Here is a 20,488-nt window from a genome sequence, read left to right as displayed (position 1 = left end):
AATTAAAATATAAATATAAATATATACGTTTAGATAGATGGATGGATATATATGTTTTTTTTTACGATCAGAATGCGCGAGCTTTATAGGCAGTTTCAAAATTTGGGGCTCCGCGACTCGCGGTACATTTGGCCTTCGAACTCCGCAAGTCGCGGAGTTTGAAAATACAGCTCACCCTCCTTTGGCTTCTTTCTTGCCGACGATTTATAAATATATTATAATATATATATTAATTTTAAGAATTAATTATATATTATATTATATTTATGTACATAGTTGACTCGTAATTTTTAGTCCATTGCGTCGAGCGTTGAGAGTTGACTCATGTTCCGGTTCCGGATTTTCGAACGTCCTTGCGTACAATTTTATATTTTGTACTTTGCGTTTTGAATCTTGTACTCTTGTAATTTCGAGACGTTTCTTATCAATAATTGGAACCTCTTTGATTGTCTTTTGTACTTTTGAGCTTTTTGGTCGTTTGCGTCTTCAATTCGTCGAATCTGTCTTTTGTCTTCACCTTTTATTATTTAAACGAATATCACTTGTAAATAGAACAATTGCAACTAAAAGCTTGTCTTTCTTGAGGAATAATGCTATGAAATATATGTTCGTTTTTAGCATTATCAAATATTCCCACACTTGAGCGTTGCTTGTCCTCAAGCAATATCGTCTTGAAATACTAGAATCACTTCTTTATTCTTCACACTTTGTACATCAGTGATTTCTATACGGCGGTATAAACAATGGTAGTAACGATATGGTTTACAGTCCCACATGATTATAAAAATTTAGATCCATTAAGGAAATTAGATCTTTATGAAAACATTTGATCTTTTGAAAATTAAATCTAGCTTTTACCCTAGATAAGTTTTTCGGAATAACCCTTCACCGGTGTTTGCAAAATATTTTTGTGGGTTTGGTGGGTTTCAGATTTGAAAATTTTAGCTCAAAACTTATGGTTTTGTGTCACCCACTTGCTAACCTTGTATTTGGAAAGCAACACGTCCAGTTTACTTATCCCGTATATTACCTTTCGGTAAACTACCGTCCGGTTGTAAAGGAAAGCGTTGAACAAGCAACTGTTAAGGCAATGTCCCCTGACATGCTTTTAATTATGGTCTATAACGTGTCAGACGCAATTACTATCCTTGGTAGGAGCAATAGTAAAGCTCACCCTTATAATTTGTAGGTTTGGCACAAGGTCCTGTCTTTGACCACTATGCAACCACCGTTCTTACGGTTGACACCCGATTTAGTTCAGGTGACCTAATGAATTCCAGGTGAATTCCTAGGATTTTACGTTCAATGGTAATGAACGCATTGAAAATGGGTTTTTAGAAAACAAATCGGTTTGTAATTTTGATCAAAATATTTTCTCGTTCAGGCTCGAGTTTAGATATCATTGAATTCCATGAGTTTGTAATTCTCAATCTTTAAGGTCAATCTCTAGGATTGAGTAATATCAGGCTTAAAAGCTGATTTTTAATCTTTAAAGGAGATTATCCTTTCTGGGGATCTGATTCATTAGTCTTATCCAGCTAATTTGCATGGTGCCCCCCCCCCCATTGTACGAGATAAATCCTTCTCATGGTTAGGATAAATCTGACCACTTGGCGACCCTGTTTAATGCTGAGGTCCGTGGATTTCCTGCTGATTTTAGTGATAACTTTTCTAGATTTTTCGTCAACCTACAGCTGGTCTGGACGACAACTTCCTGACCTAAATCAAGAAGCGCGTGTCTTTTTCGGAAGACTTTACTTCCTTTTAATGATGGAATTGATTCATCGTGTAGATCCATCTTTCTTACAGTAAATCAGGTAAAACTTTTTAGTTTAGTCCAAAGCAAAAGTATTTTCAGTTATTTGTACAAAAATATGTGACATATGTTTAAGATAACTTGGTAATTTTTCCCACACTTGGCTTTTATTTTCCTTTTTATTGTCCTCTATTCTATTTTAAATGAATTTTAACATTTTGGTTTGTTTCTCAATTTATGTCCTTTCCGAGGTAACAATAATTTCGGTGTTAAAACCTAGTTTTATCATTCATAAATATGTATAAACATGATTTTGAGTTCATTTAATTGAAAATTTTGAAAAATTTTACTAGGATTGGGTAGTCAGTATATAAGACTAGGGTTGTTCTTTATTATCAGAGAGCACTAGATTCTAATACAACTACTACTTAACTAGTATTTCTAATGGTAACCAAGTGTATAAAGTAAAAATTTTAAAATCCGAAAGAATTTAACCCCTTCCCACACTTAAGATCTTGCAATGCCCTCATTTGCAAGAAATCAGTAACAATTTAAATTATTGAGGGTGATTTGTGTGAAAATGATTAAATTTTACCAAAGTTTCCAAACATATTTGTGTTTGCTTGCTGAATGATAAATGGTGCATATCATTTGTTCATTCCGTCTTGTTGTTATTTCACATATATTTTGCATCTTGTCGTCAAAATTAGTTGCTTTTGCTGAACTTAATGCCAGTCTTTGAAAATGCGTTGTTTTACCCTGTTGTGTACATAAGATAAACTGCAAACATATATACATATTTTTGAAGTTTGGTATATTACCCCACATTCAAAAATTATTAAAATCTAAGAATAAAAGTTAGAAAATTATAACGACTATTACAATATTAACATAAGTATTAAACGTATCAACATTACAAATTACAAAATAAATAAAACTAAGTAGACTAGGGATGATACTGATACCAGTAGGGGTTCCATGCATAACCATAGGTGCTATAAAATGCTTCGGCTGGGTTATACGTAGGATACGGTGGTTGAATCTCTATAGACCAGGGAGGGAATATGGGCTTTGGAGTAGGAATATAGTTTCTACCTATATGTTGGCAATAAGCTATGATTTGGTTTTGATGAACTTGCCAATCTTCAAATGCTCTTTGTCTAGCATTTTTGTACTCCTGTGAAGCTATAAACCTTTGCATTTCTTACATTTCATTTCCCCCTCCTACATTACCTTGCTGTTGGTTTCTCTCAACCTGTGGATGTCTACCATGGTATTGTACTGCGGCGTTATTTCGCCTCTTCAAAACTTTCGCACCATGGTATACATTTAAACCTATTGTATCGCGGGGTTCTGGTTCTTCGACTAATAATCCCCCCCCGACTTATATCCACACCAAGATATTCAGCAATCAAAGTAATAAATATACCACCTCCTATTATGCTATGCGGTCTCATCCCCCTAACCATAGCTGATAAATAATAACCCACACAATAAGGTATACTTACAGCGCTTTGTGGGTCTCGAATACACATATGGTAAAACAAATCATGTTCATTTACCTTTTCTTTGTTCTTACCTCTTTGTGTAATCGAATTAGCTAAAAACCTATGAATTACTCTTAATTCAGCTCTATCTATATCCAAATAAGAGTAATTTCCCCCTTTGAATCGGTGATGGCTTGTCATTTGACTCCATACACCATGTGTATCAAAATTTTCATCTATCTTTCTACCATTTAGTATCAACCCTCTACAATCGGTAGATGCTAACTCCTCAGGCGTATATATACATAAAGCCTGAGCCATGTCTAGTAAAGACATGTGGCGCATCGAACCTCCCAACAAAAATCTAATAAAAGATCGATCGGTTAAACTAGCTACCCGATCATTTAATTCTATACTATACAACAATTCTTCACACCATACTTTATATACAGGTCTACGCATGGTGAATAAACGTACCCAGTCGTTAAAAGTAGAATTACCATACCTCTGTGCAAGTAATTCTCTAATTGGCCCGGCCAATTCTACAGCTTTTAATGGTCCCCATTCTATGACCCTAGGTACCTCAACAACTTTAGAATGAAGAGTATGCAAACCCCTTTGGTATTTTGGATAATCTATCCAAAGTCTGTCAAATCTCAGGTTCGGGTGCAAATCTTCCAAGTGCATATCAGAAAATGTCATGACTGGATGAGGTATATCTTGTTTGTAGTAGTTATCCACCTCCTGTTGTTCCGCATTCTCGGTAGGAGCATTTCAGTCTGCAAAACACATCAAACACAATTTTTGTGCATCCAAATATGCATTAGTGTCAGCAAAATCATCAATCAAAATAATTACAATGACATGATCAATTTATATCAAACTTAAGCTCATTTTCGTATTTTTATCAAATCTACACTTTTTCAAATAAGCATATACGAAAATGTTCACCAAGTTCATAAGCATTCAACTCAAATAACATGTCAAAATAATCATCACTAGCAATTAAACAAGTTTCAAATGACATTATCTCTCAAAAATCAAGTTCATGAATTTTAGACTTGAAAAAGTCCACTTTGATTCTCAAAATCATGTTTAGGCTCAAAGTTTGGATCATTTAACTACCTAAACATGTTACACTACTTAATTTAGTAACAATTCATAAAAAAAAATCGGCCATAACCTGTTTATATCAAAAAGCCCCAAATTTGCTCAAGAACACAAACCCTAGATTATTCAAAATTTGAAGTTTAAGGCTTCTAATCATGTTAAATAGCATCAATCTAGGTTATACAAGCATAATACATAAGCAATTTAAGCATAATTACACTAAAAAGCATCAAAATCGAATTGGGTAAAAAATTGCTCAAGAACACTAATTTTCGGATTAAATGGTGTTTAGGTGTAGAAATTTACCGTTTTTCTTGAGTAATTCCTTGATAGCATCCTTCTCAACATGATTTTAGTAAAAGATTTGATGATTAACGGTTAAAAATTGTGATTTTGGGGGTGTTTTTTCGGGTTTTTGCGGGTTTTATCGCAGTGTTTTCGTGGGTGTGGGTTGTGGACTGATCAGTTTTTTTGCGTTTTATTTTTTTTCTGTAATTCGGTCCCTCCGCGAGTCGCAGTGTTTGAAGCTTCAAAATCCGCGAGTCGCGGAGTTTGTATTTTTTTTTTTTTTTACACAAACCTTAACTTGTAAAACAAATATAAAATAAATTTAAAATTTTGTTTTCCTTTATTTTAGGACGAGGTCGTTTCGGATCGATGTCCTAGTCCGTCTTTCAACAAAATTTTAAAATTTGTCTTTTTCAAGCGATTGTTTTAAAAGCTTAGATTATTTTTTTTTTTAGTTTTTTAATGTTTTTGGCATACTTTAATTTAATAAGATTAAAAATAATGATAATAAAAGTTCTCGTCCCTCCCTCGGGTAAAGCAATTTCGGTTCAACGACCTAGTCTTCAACTTACGACGAATCATATTCTTAACTTAATGAGATAAAGTAAATTTTTGTTTTTAAATTCACACCAAACTTAAAATAAAAATGCATAAAATTCAAAATTAATATTAAAAATTCACACCAAACTTAATTTAAAAATTCATATTATAAAATCACACCAAACTTATATTATATTTTTCAAATATTTACAATTTTAAATATATTGTTTTTACAAAGTTTACAATATTAATTTAAGATTTATATATTAATTTTAAAAACATGGTAAAAATAAAATTAAAAATCTTTTTGGCTTTTTATCCCACTTTAATCAATCAAATATTATCAAAAATATGCGCCCCTCTTTTCGGTAAAGTAATTTCGGTTCCAAGACCTAATTTAACTCATGACGAATTTTTGAAATATTTTGGGTTGATTGATTAAAGATATTTATACCTTAAGAATAAACGTTAAATTTCGCAGTGATGTAATAAATTTTTGAATGATATCAATAATTTCGGTCGCCAAACCTAATTTTATTCAATACCAATTTAATACTTTATAGCGAACAAATTAGCGTTTATTATCAAAAGGTTAAAAATAAAAATAAAAAAAATAAAAACTGTACAAACATACCTGTGAAATAGATTTCTTAGTTATATGATCTATCTCATTCATAAGATAGTCGGTTTAATTGATTTTCCATGGCTACATAGGCGTAACCTCGAGCATTCAGTGTTTTTTCTTCTAAACATATGAACGGTCCGTCTCTGCATAAAGTAACAAATTCGGTGTTTGAATAGGTTTGATTATTTGAACATTTACCTCCATGTGACCATTTTCCGCATTTGTGACATCTTTCTAGGTGTCGTGCTCTTCTTTTTGCTGCGGATTTTGATTTTCCTTTACCAAATTGTAACTTATTATCTTCGCATCTGGATTCTTTTCTAACTCCGTCCAATCTTTCTCTGATTACTGATACTATTTCACTCGGAAGTGTGTCATTATTACGTTTAGTGATCAAAGCGTGTAGCATTAGACCATGGTTTAGTTCACAGGCAGTCTTCATTTCCTAAAAAAAATAAAAATTCAGAATGGGGGGAGAAGACTAGTTCTTTAGGGTCTGCTAGGGAAAGACCATTCGGGTTCCATTTTCGAGAACTACACGAAAACAGACAATCTAACTCTAACAGAAATACATAAACCCCCTATACTTAGTTAGCTGTGGTATCGAAATTGTGATTAACTTCATTGTCTTCTTCCATCGGACCATGTATGTAATGTTTAACTCTGTGACCATTAACTTTAAATTCAATCCCATTTGAATTTATTAATTCTATCGTTCCGTATGGGAAAACTCTTTTGACTATGAATGGTCCAGACCATCTTGATTTCAATTTTCCAGGAAATAGCTTGAATCGTGAATTGAAAAGAAGAACTCTGTCTCCTTCTTTAAATTCTTTTGAACTTCTGATTCTTTTATCATGCCATTTCTTCGTTCTTTCCTTATAGATTAACGAATTATCGTATGCTTCATGTCTTAATTCTTCTAATTCGTTTAGTTGACTTAACCGTAGATGTCCAGCTTCATGTAAATCAAGATTACATGTCTTCAAAGCCCAAAATGCTTTGTGTTCAATTTCTACTAGAAGATGACATGCTTTTTCATAAATAAGTCTAAAAGGTGTGGTTCCAATTGGAGTTTTGTAGGCTGTTCTAAAAGCCCAGAGTGCATCCTCCAATTTAATGGACCATTCCTTCGGATTTGATCCTACGGTTTTCTCTACAATACGTTTTAAAGCTCGGTTGGTATTTTCAACTTGTCCACTTGTTTTTGGATGATATGCGGTGGAGATTTTATGAGTTACTCCATATCTTTTAAGAACTTTCTCAAGTTGATTATTACAGAAATGAGTACCCCGATCACTTATTAAAGCTTTCGGTGTTCCAAACCTTGCAAAAAGACGTTTTAAAAAGTTGACTACAACTCGTGCATCGTTAGTTTGGAGAGCTTGTGCTTCCGCCTATTTAGATACATAATCAATGGCTACGAGTATATATAGATTATTATGAGATTTTGGAAATGGACCCATAAAGTCAATACCCCAAATGTCAAATACTTCACATACTTGTATGACATTTTGTGGCATTTCATCACGTTGACTTATTTTTCCGGCCCTTTGACAAGCATCACAGGATTTGCAAAGAAGGTGTGAGTCTTTGTAAATTGTAGGCCAATAGAATCCAGCATCATAAACTTTTCTTGCTGTTAGTTGAGGCCCATAATGCCCTCCTGTTGGTCCTGTGTGACAATGGTTTAAAATTTTACTAGCTTCATCTCCAAATACACATCGGCGTATTATTCCATCGGGACAACTTTTAAACAAATGTGGATCTTCCCAGAAATAGTGTTTTATATCACTGAAGAATTTCTTTCGTTTTTGGTACGATAATCCTTTTTCAAGGAATCCACATACTAAGTAGTTTGCATAGTCTGCAAACTATGGTATTTCATTATAATCTATCTTCAATAGATATTCATCAGGAAAGTTGTCTTGTATGGCCGATTCATTTAGAACTTCTAATTCGGGATTTTCAAGAAGAGAAAGATGATCAGCGGCGAGATTTTCTGCTCCTTTTTTATCTCGGATTTCAATATCAAACTCTTGTAAGAGTAAGATCCAACGGATTAATCTTGGTTTAGCATCTTGTTTTGAAAATAGGTATCTAAGAGCAGAATGGTCGGTATAGACCACCGTTTTTGCTAGAACGAGATATGATCGAAATTTGTCAAAAGCAAAGACAATAGCAAGGAGTTCTTTTTCAGTAGTTGTATAGTTTGTTTGTGCTCCTTGTAACGTCTTACTAGCATAATATATAGGTTGAAATCGTTTTTCAACCCTTTGTCCTAAAACGGCTCCCATTGCAAAATCACTTGCATCGCACATTAATTCAAATGGTAGATTCCAATTTGGTGTTATCATGATCGGCGCATTAGTGAGTTTCTCTTTAAGAATATTAAAAGATTTGATACACTCATCTGAAAAGATGAATGGAGCATCCTTTTCTAGGAGTTTATTCATAGGAGTGGCAATTTTAGAAAAATCTTTTATGAAACGTCGGTAAAAACCGGCATGCCCTAGAAAACTCCTAACTCCTCTAACATTGGTGGGATGTGGAAGTTTAGCAATTACATCTACTTTAGCTCTATCCACTTCAATTCCTTCTTTTGAAATTTTATGACCAAGAACGATGCCTTCTTTAACCATAAAATGGCATTTCTCCCTATTAAGAACTAGATTTGATTGTTCGCATCTAATAAGCATTCGTTCCAGATTAACTAGACATGATTCAAATGTACCACCGAAGACTGAAAAGTCATCCATGAAAACTTCCATGCATTCTTCTATCATGTCGTGAAAAATCGCCATCATACACCTTTGAAAGGTTGCAGGGGCGTTACAAAGTCCAAATGGCATGCGTTTGTAAGCAAAAGTACCATAAGGGCACGTGAATGTGGTTTTCTCTTGATCTTCGGGTGCTATTGGAATTTGAAAATATCCGGAAAATCCATCTAGAAAACAATAGTAACTATTTCCGGCTAATCTTTCCAACATTTGATCAATAAAAGGTAAGGGAAAGTGATCTTTTCTGGTGGCGTCATTTAATTTTCTATAATCAATACACACACGCCATCCTGTTACAGTCCTAGTAGGAATAAGCTCATTTTTCTCATTTGTAATGACAGTCATGCCACCCTTCTTAGGCACGCATTGAACTGGGCTTACCGATGGACTATCAGAAATTGGATAAATTAGACCTGCGTCTAGCAGTTTAATAATTTCTTTTTTAACTACATCTTGCATATTAGGATTTAGTCTTCGTTGGCGTTGCACATACGTTTTATGACCTTCTTCCATAAGGATTTTATGTGTGCAATACGAAGGACTTATTCCTTTAATATCATGAATCTTCCATGCAATGGCTGGTTTATGAGCTTTCAACACAGAAATGAGTTGTGATTTCTCATTTTCAGTAAGAGAAGACGATATTATTACAGGTAATTCAGATTCACCATGTAAATAAGCGTATTCCAAATGGTTTGGAAGTGACTTTAACTCTAATTTCGGTGGTTCTTCTATCGATGATTTATATCGATATCTGTCTTCTTCTTTTAGCATTTGAATTTCTTCTTTGTTGGTTCATATCCATTAGCTATTAGTGTGGCTAACATTTCAGCTTCATCAATTGGTTCATTACCTTCTCCTAAAGAACATTCTCCTGTTCCTTGTAATTCTGGAAATTCTTCTAATAATTCTGCATGTGCGTCTATAGTTTGAATATAATAACATGTATCATCTGCAAATTGCGGTTATTGCATTGCTCTATCAACTGAAAAGGTAACACTCTCATCCTCTATACTTAGGGTCAGTTTCTTACCGAACACGTCTATCATTGCTTTAGCCGTGTTTAAGAATGGTCTTCCTAATATGAGAGGAACTTGAGAATCTTCTTCCATGTCCAAAACAACAAAATCTACTGAAAATACTAAAGTACCAACTTTAACTAGCATGTTCTCCATTATCTCTCTAGGATATTTTATTGATCGATCGGTTAGTTGTATGCTTATTCTTGTTGGTTTCAATTCTCCAAGGTCTAGTTTAGCGTATAGTGAATACGGCATTAAATTTATACTAGCACCTAAATCTGCTAATGCTTCTATTGAACTAAGACTACCCAGAAAACATGGAATTGTGAAACTTCCTGGATCGGATAATTTTTCTGGTATCTTATTCAACAGCACTGCTGAACAATTAGCGTTCATAGTAACAGCCGAGAGTTCTTCCATTTTCTTTCTATTTGAGATTAGATCTTTCAAGAATTTAGCATATCTAGGCATTCCTGAAATCACATCAATGAAAGGAAGATTTAAATTTATCTGTTTAAACATATCCAAGAATTTGGATTGCTCGACTTCAAGTTTCTCTTTCTTCATTTTACTAAGGTAAGGAAGTGGTGGTTGGTATGGTTTAACATAAGGTTTATCCTTAGCTGTGTTATCTTCATTAACCTTTTCAACTACCGGTTCTTTTTCCTTATCTTGATCAGGTTGTGGTTCTTGTGGAGTAGGAATAGCTTCATCAGAAGTTACAAGTATTTCAGGTGGTTTAAGTGTTGTACCACTTCTTGTGGTAATGGCTTTAGCTGTTTCATTCCGGGGATTAGCATTTGTATCACTAGGTAGACTTCCCGATTTTCTTTCACCTATTAACCTTGCTAGGTTACTTACTTCTTATTCCAGATTTTGAATAGAAGCTTGTTGATTTCTAAATGCTTGAGCATTTTGTTCATTAGTTTGTTTTTGAGATGTGAAAAACTGCGTTTGAGTTTCAACTAGCTTCGTCATCATATCTTCTAAATTCGGCTTTTTATCATCGGTTTGTTGTGGTGGTTTGTTTTGAAAATTAGGTCTTTGCTGATTGTAATTATTATTGGATACTTGTTGATTGCTAGGACCTTGTTGGTTGTTGTATGGAATATTTCGGTTATAATTCTGGTTTTGATTGTAAATAGGTCTTGGCGGTTGATAATTATTCTGATAATTATTTCCAGGTCTTTGGTTTATGTATGAAATATTCTCTCTTTGTTCCATTGTTAATTCAATACTGAGACAATCTTTTGTCAAATGTGGTCCTCCACACTGCTCACAACTAATTCGTATTGAGTGAATATCTTTAGTCATCTTTTCCATTCGTCTCTCGACAGCATCTATCTTTGCGGAAATGGAATCTAAGTCATGGCTAGAATCGGCTCTAGCTGCTTTAGATGATCTAACGATATCTTTTTCTTGGTGCCACTCATGTGAGTGGGAAGCAGTGTTATCAATAATTTTATAAGCATCAGTTTCAGTTTTCTTCATAATGGAACCACCAGCTGCTATATCTATGTCTTTTCTTGTAGTGATGTCGCATCCTTGGTAGAATATTTGTACTATTTGACAGGTGTCTAAACCATGTTGCGGACATCCTCTTAATAACTTTCCAAATCTTGTCCACGCCTCATATAGAGTTTCATTTGGCTTCTGTGTGAATGTAACAATTTCTCCTTGAAGTCTTACGGCTTTAGATGCAGGAAAGAATTGTTTAAGAAATTTTTCAACTAAAACGTCCCATGTATCGATCGCCCCTTCAGGTAACGATTCCAACCAATCTTTGGCTTCTCCCTTTAAAGTCCAGGGAAATAACATGAGATATATCTGTTCATCCTCCACTTCTCTTATTTTAAATAGTGTGCAGATCCTATTAAAGGTACGTAAATGTTCATTTGGATCTTCCTTCGGCGCACCACTAAATTGGCATTGATTAGTCACCATGTGTAGAATTTGTCCTTTGATTTCATAATCTGGCGCATTAATGTCTGGATGAGTAATTGCGTGACCTTGGCCAGTGCGTTTAGCTCTCATTCGGTCTTCCATACTTAATGGTTCTGTTACTTCCATAATTGAATTTGTTGAATCGGAATCACTAGAGGATTCTGATTTAATGGTTCGTTCCTCAACAATCTCTGTTTGAATGATTGGTGGTTCCGGAGGAAAGTTTAGTGGTTCAGGATCTACGAATCATCCCTGAATATTCTCCGGATTCTCAATTGTGAGGTCGGGTTCAAAAAATGGATTATCGGAAATTTGAACTGGAGTACTTGGTCGACTGGATGACGATTCTAAAGAAAAATCAACGGCAGTAATATTTGCTAAATGTCTTGATCTAGTTACAGGTGGTGAATGTACAAAAGGTGGTGAACGTCTTGCTCGGTGCATTCACTGAATATCCTATTAGTTTTTAAAAGGAAAGAAAAATTATAATAAGTTATCCAATCAATAGACTTTGCTGATTTTGCCCACTTTTCGAATAGCCAAAAGATGCAGCAGAGGGGCAGGATTCGTTTGGTCTCAATATAATTGAGGACTGTTTGGCTCCAATAACCCGGTCCACGTACAAATCCAACTATTACTACGAACCAGAAAATTTTGATGTCTATCAATTTAACCACTTAAAATAAATTTTCGTAATTTTAAGAAATTTAGATAAGAAGTAGAAAAAAAATTCTAAGTCCTAAAAACTAGAATGACGAGAAATAAGAAAGAAAAAGAGCGCGTCGGAAAAAGGTCGAAAAAGAAAAATGGTTGAAAAATAAAAGGTGACGGAAAAATAAAAGAAACTTATAACACTTAAAAACACTTGACTAACCTAACCTTATTACTACAACTAACTTAAAATTATAATCGGAAATTGAGATTACTAATTGGAATGATAATTGATACATAGGTAAAAGTCGTCTAAAAATATTAAAGCTTACAAGAAAAACTATATCCCAAATGGAAATAACTTAAAAAGAAACTAAAACTTAAAAAGGCGTCGCAAAATTCTAAAGCACTTAAATCTTAGTCTAAAGAAAAAGCACTTAAAGAATTCTACGGCAAAGCCTAAAAATCTAGAAGTAAAAATAACTATGGCAAAAACTAAGTTTAAAACTAAATATGAGCTAAAAATACAAATATTACTCTAAAACAATTAAAAAGGGACAAAATATAAAAATAAACTAAAAGTTGTAAAAAGTACAATTTTTATAAAAATATTATTTTTATATTATTTATTTATTAAAACTATTAATTTTATATTTTATTTAAACTAATTTAACTAAATAAAACAAATAAATAAAAACTAAACTAAACAATATAATATAAATAAACTAATTAGGGTTTAAAATTAATTAAAATTAATAAAACCCGTAATTAATGCGAATTAGGGTTCCTGTGTACCCGTGTCAGGTCTGCTCCACGAGTCGCGGTATTCGATGCTTCAAACTCCGCGAGTCGCGGGGTTTCAAAATTCAACTCAGGTACAGTTTTGAAATTCGACGCGTTTTTCTTTTTTATTTTTTTATTTTATATTTTCTGTTTTATATTTTCTGTTTTAAAATCTAAAATATTTATATAATAAAAACTTATATTTTTATAAAATAAAAATAAAGAAACTTTATAAAACTTAAATATTTAATAAAATCTTAAAAATATATAAATTTTTTGTTTTTCTTTTTATATTTTCGAATAATTAAAAACGTATTTTTACAAAAGTGAATTTTAATAAAATTTAACTAAATTTTTTTTTTTTAATTAGCGTTGCGCTTCCGGCTTTTAAGCTAGATTGTTCCCCGGCAGCGGCGCCAAAAATAACTTGATGTTATGCGAGGTGTATATAAAATAGCTTTATATTTTAGCAGGAAATACTATTAAATACGATACAATTTTACACAAGATATTTATTTATTTATAGAATGGATATAGTTAAACCTTGCTACAACACTTATAGGCAGTGTACCTAATCGTACAGTAGTGTAGTTTTTAGTAAGTCCGGTTCGTTCCACAGGGAAAATCTTTAAACAAAGCTTAACGCTATATTAGTTTACTTTTATAAAAATACAAATATAAATATAAGTAATATTATTATTATAAAGGGGGTTTTTACCGTTTAATGACCGGTTTGTCGATTTTAAAACTTTAGTCGCAGTTAAAACCAAATGTAAAATAATAAATAAATACAAGACTTAATTTAAAGCGTAAAGTAAATAACGATAATGAAATTGCGAATAATAAAATTGCGATAAAATAAACTTGCGATAATTAAAAAGTACGATAATTAAAAATGCAATTAAATACAATAACAATAAAAATGCGATAATTAGAAGTGCAATTAAATATAAAATAAAGGAAATTAAATATGAAATAAAAGAATTATGCTTATTTAAACTTCCGTAACCATGATGTTTGACGTGTTGATTTTAGTTTTATGCCCATGGGTTAATTGTCCTTTGTCCTGGATTATTTAATATGTCCGTCTGGTTTTTGTCCATAACAGTCCATCAGTCATAAATATAAAGTGCGAGTGTCCTCGTCAAATTATCCTTATACCCGAAGTTAAATATTCCAACTAATTGGGGACTTAAACTGTAACAAGATTTTAATACTTTGTTTAATAATTACATCAGGATGTCGACTGAGTGTAACCCAAGGTTTTAATATTTTGTTATCAATTATACCAAGTGTCCTTGTACATAATTTCACCCCTGTTTTAATTATTCTAGTGGCTATTAATCCATTCCCGTATCCGGTTAAATGAACGATTATTCGTACATATAAATACCCCGCCCATCGTGTCCGATCGAGTGTATATGGTAATTTATAGGGACGCCCAATTGTAAATCTTTATATTAACATTAACAAACTATCATTTAGTTAAACAAATATAAAGCCCATTAATAGTCCATAGTCTAATTTCCACAAGTGTCGTTCTTTTGTCCAACCCCTAATTATGGTACAAAGCCCAATTACCCAATTTTAGTAATTAGCCCAACATCATGATTACTTCGGATTAAATAAGCATAATAATAACTTAGCTACGAGATATTAAATTAAAAAGGTTGAACATAACTTACAATGATTAAAAATAGCGTAGCGTTACACGGACAGAATTTCGACTTACACCCTTACAACATTTGCTAACATACCCTTATTATTAGGATTAAAATTAAAATTAAAATTAAAATTAAAATATAAATATAAATATATACGTTTAGATAGATGGATGGATATATATGTTTTTTTTTTTACGATCAGAATGCGCGAGCTTTATAGGCAGTTTCTAAATTTGGGGCTCCGCGACTCGCGGTACATTTGGCCTTCGAACTCCGCAAGTCGCGGAGTTTGAAAATACAGCTCACCCTCCTTTGGCTTCTTTCTTGCCGACGATTTATAAATATATTATAATATATATATTAATTTTAAGAATTAATTATATATTATATTATATTTATGTACATAGTTGACTCGTAATTTTTAGTCCATTGCGTCGAGCGTTGAGAGTTGACTCATGTCCTGGTTCTGGATTTTCGAACGTCCTTGCGTACAATTTTATATTTTGTACTTTGCGTTTTGAATCTTGTACTCTTGTAATTTCGAGACGTTTTTTATCAATAATTGGAACCTCTTTGATTGTCTTTTGTACTTCTGAGCTTTTTGGTCGTTTGCGTCTTCAATTCGTCGAATCTGTCTTTTGTCTTCACCTTTTATTATTTAAACGAATATCACTTGTAAATAGCACAATTGCAACTAAAAGCTTGTCTTTCTTGAGGAATAATGCTATGAAATATATGTTCGTTTTTAGCATTATCAGATAGACAGATTACGGGTTCGGAAATAATACAAGAAACTACCGAGAAGATCTTCCAAATTCAACAACGGTTGAAAACCGCCCAAAGTAGACAAAAGAGCTACGCTGACATTAAAAGAAAAGATATAGAATTTGAAATTAGAGAGATGGTCATGCTTAAAGTTGCACCTTGGAAAGGCGTTGTTCGATTTGGTAAATGAGGAAAATTAAATCCAAGGTACATAGGACCATTCAAGATTATTGATCGTGTCGGACCAGTAGCTTACCGACTTGAATTACCACAACAACTCGTGGCTGTACATAATACTTTTCATGTCTTGAATTTGAAGAAATGTTTTGCCAAAGAAGATCTCACCATTCCATTAGACGAGATTACAATTAACGAAAAACTACAATTCATTGAAGAACCCGTCGAAATAATGGATCGTGAGGTTAAAAGACTTAAGCAAAACAAGATACCAATTGTTAAGGTTCGATGGAATGCTCGTAGAGGACCTGAATTCACCCGGGAGCGTGAAGATTAGATGAAGCTGAAATACCCTCACCTATTTCCAGAAGATGCGTCAACACCTTCAACAGCTTAAAATTTTGAGACGAAATTTATTTAACGGGTAGGTACTGTAGTGACCCGAACTTTTCCATGATTATATATTAATTGAAAACTATATTTGCATGATTAAATGTTTCCAACATGTTAAGCAATCAAACTTGTTAAGACTTGATTATTTGAAATGAGTTTCATGTAGACAATTGGCCACCCAAGTTGACCGGTGATTCACGAACGTTAAAACTTGTAAAAAACTATATAATGACATATATATGTTTATATATATAGTTAACATGATATTATGATAAGTAAGTATCTCATTAGGTATTTTAACAATGAGTTATATACATAAAATTGAGTTTATTGAATTAAGAAACTCAAAACGATATATATAACGATTATCGTTATAACAACGTCTTACTAAATACATATGAATCATATTAAGATATTGATACACTATGTTTAATCATGATAAATGATAAGTAAACATGTCATTAAGTGTATTAACAATGAACTACATATGTAAAAACAAGACTACTAACTTAATGATTTCGAAACGAGACATATATGTAACGATTATCGTTGTAACAACATTTAACTGTATATATATATCATACTAAGATATATTAATATATCATAATATCATGATAATTTAATAATTTAACATCTCTTTAGATATAATAAACAATGGGTTAACAACATTTAACAAGATCGTTAACTTAAAGGTTTCAAATCAACATTTACATGTAACGACTAACGATGACTTAACGACTCAGTTAAAATGTATATACATGTAGTGTTTTAATATGTATTCATACACTTTTTAAAGACTTCAAGACACTTATCAAAATACTTCTACTTAACAAAAATTCTTACAATTACATCCTCGTTCAGTTTCATCAACAATTCTACTCGTATGCACCCGTATTCGTACTCGTACAATACACAGCTTTTAGATGTATGTACTATTGGTATATACACTCCAATGATCAGATATTAGCAGCCCATATGAGTCACCTAACACATGTGGGAACCATCATTTGGAACTAGCATGAAATATCTCATAAAATTACAAAAACATTAGTAATCATTCATGACTTATTTACATGTAAATAAAATTACACATCCTTTATATCTAATCCATATACCAACGACCAAAAATACCTACAAACACTTTCATTCTTAAATTTTCTTCATCTAATTGATCTCTCTCAAGTTCTATCTTCAAGTTCTAAGTGTTCTTCATAAATTCTATAAGTTCTAGTTTCATAAAATCAAGAATACTTCCAAGTTTGCTAGCTTACTTCCAATCTTGTAAAGTGATCATCCAACCTCAAGAAATCTTTCTTATTTACAGTAAGATATCTTTCTAATACAAGGTAATACTCATATTCAAACTTTGATTCAATTTCTATAACTATAACAATCTTATTTCGAGTGGAAATCTTACTTGAACTTGTTTTCGTGTCATGATTTTGCTTCAAGAACTTTCAAGCCATCCAAAGATCCTTTAAAGCTTAAGTTATTTTTTCATCATTTCCAGTACGTTTACCTACTAAACTTGAGGTAGTAATAATGTTCATAACATCATTCGATTCATATATATAAAACTACCTTATTTGAATGTTTAAACTTGTAATCACTAGAACATAGTTTAGTTAATTCTAAACTTGTTCACAAAAAAAAGTCAATCCTTCTAACTTGACTTTTAAAATTAACTAAACACATGTTCTATATCTATATGATATGCTAACTTAATGATTTAAAATCTGAAAACACGAAAAACACCGTAAAACCGGATATACGCCGTCGTAGTAACACCGCGGGCTGTTTTGGGTTTGATAATTAAAAACTATGATAAACTTTGATTTAAAAGTTATTCTTATGGAAAAATTATTTTTCTTATGAACATGAAACTATATCCAAAAATCATGGTTAAACTCAAAGTGGAAGTATGTTTTTCAAAATGGTCATCAAGACGTCGTTCTTTCGACTGAAATGACTACCTCTTACAAAAATGACTTGTAACTTATATTTTCGACTATAAACCTATAATTTTTCTGTTTAGATTCATAAAATAGAGTTCAATATGAAACCATAGAAATTTGATTCACTCAAAACGGATTTAAAACGAAGAAGTTATGGGTAAAACAAGATTGGATATTTTTTGATTGTTGTAGCTATGGGAAATATTGTAACAATTCTATACAAATCATATCCTAGCTAACTTATATTGTATTATACATGTATTCTAATATATTATGTAATCTTGGGATACCATAGACACGTATGCAAATGTTTTGACATATCATATCGACCCATGTATATATATTATTTGGAACAACCATAGACACTCTATATGCAGTAATGTTGGAGTTAGCTATACAGGGTTGAGGTTGATTCCAAAAATATATATACTTTGAGTTGTGATCTAGCCTGAGACGTGTATACACTGGGTCGTGGATTGATCCAAGATAATATATATATCGATTTATTTCTGTACATCTAACTATGGACAACTAGTTGCAGGTTACTAACGAGGACAGCTGACTTAATAAACTTAAAACATTAAACGTATTAAAAATGTTGTAAATATATTTTGAACATATTTTGAAATATATGTACATATTTGTTATAGGTTCGTGAATCAACCAGTGGCCAAGTCTTACTTCCTGACGAAGTAAAAATCTGTGAAAGTGAGTTATAGTCCCACTTTTAAAATCTAATATTTTGGGATGAGAATACGTGCAGTTTTATAAATGTTTTACGAAATAGACACAAGTAATTGAAACTACATTATATGGGTGAATGATCGAAGCCGAATATGCCCCTTTTGCTTGGTAACCTAAGAATTAGTAAACCGATCTACTAATTGACGTGAATCCTAAAGATAGATCTATTGGGCCTAACGAACCCCATCCAAAGTACCGGATGCTTTAGTACTTCGAATTCGTTTTTATCATGTCCGAAGGATTTCCCGGAATGATAGGGGATATTCTTATATGAATTTTGTTAATGTCGGTTACCAGGTGTTCACCATATGAATGAATTTTATCTCTATGTATGGGATGTATATTGAAATATGAAATCTTGTGGTCTATTATTATGATTTGATAATATATAGGTTAAACCTATAACTCACCAACATTTTTGTTGACGTTTTAAGCATGTTTATTCTCAGGTGATTATTAAGAGCTTTCGCTGTTGCATACTAAAATAAGGACAAGATTTGGAGTCCATGCTTGTATGATATTATGTAAAAACTGCATTCAAGAAACTTATTTTTGATGTAATATATTCTTATTGTAAACCATTATGTAATGGTCGTGTGTAAACAGTATATTTTAGATTATCATTATTTGATAATCTACGTAATGCTTTTTAAACCTTTATAGATAAAATAAAAGTTATGGTTGTTTTAAAAATGAATGCAGTCTTTGAAAAACGTCTCATATAGAGGTCAAAACCTCGCAACGAAATCAATTAATATGGAACGTTTATAATCAATATGAACGGGACATTTCAGTAGGGTTGGACTCGGATTCACAAACCTATATCATTTATATATATATATATATATATATATATATATATATATATATATATATATATATATATATATATATATATATATATATATTAACACATATAATGGTAATCGAACAAATTTATATATATATTATTAGTGATTTAATTGTAATTTTAATTAGGTGTTTCATTAATAACCTAGTAAGTTATATTCATTAATATTTATTATAAAAGTATTAATAAAATTATGTTATATGTAGTAAATATGGTTTTATATATCTAATAGTTATTTGATAAAATAGTATTGATACTAGTATTAATAATAATAATATAAAATTTGTGATATTAATGTCAAAATAATAATAATGATAGTAAAAATAATAATTTTAATGATAATGATAATTTTTCTAATAATAATAATAATAATAATAATAATAATAATAATAATAATAATAATAATAATAATAATAATAATAATAATAATAATAATAATAATAATAATAATAATAATAATAATAATAATATCAATAACAATAATACTACCTTAAGAGAGTTAATAAGCTTCAAAAATAAAGGAAACTGTGACTGCCTGGAATTGAACCCACGACCTCTCGTTCCACACAAACACCCCCAACCGTCTGATCCATTCTATTTTTCTGATTTAGTTCACTAACTAAAACTATGTAACCTATTTTTCTGTTATCTAATTAACTTCCTAATTTAATCATCATCACCATCTCCTTATAATTCATCATCATATTCAATCCTTAATCATCTTTATTCTTATCTGCATCATAATCAAACCATAATCCAAATCGCTGTCTAACCATTATCAAAATCAAAATTCTATCGCGATCCTAAAATCATTATCATCTTCATCATCACAAAACAAAACCCATTAATCCTTATAATTTCACGATCATCATCCTCAACATATGTTCATTAATATCTTTAATACATTTTAACATAACGTGCTGGTCTTCGAACAACAATGGACTAAGGGTTATA

The sequence above is a fragment of the Rutidosis leptorrhynchoides genome, chromosome 3 (genome assembly GCF_046630445.1).
Source record: "Rutidosis leptorrhynchoides isolate AG116_Rl617_1_P2 chromosome 3, CSIRO_AGI_Rlap_v1, whole genome shotgun sequence".
In the NCBI taxonomy this organism is placed as follows: Eukaryota; Viridiplantae; Streptophyta; class Magnoliopsida; order Asterales; family Asteraceae; genus Rutidosis; species Rutidosis leptorrhynchoides.
The sequence above is the reverse complement of the archived record's forward strand: the minus strand, read 5'-3'. Positions refer to the sequence as shown.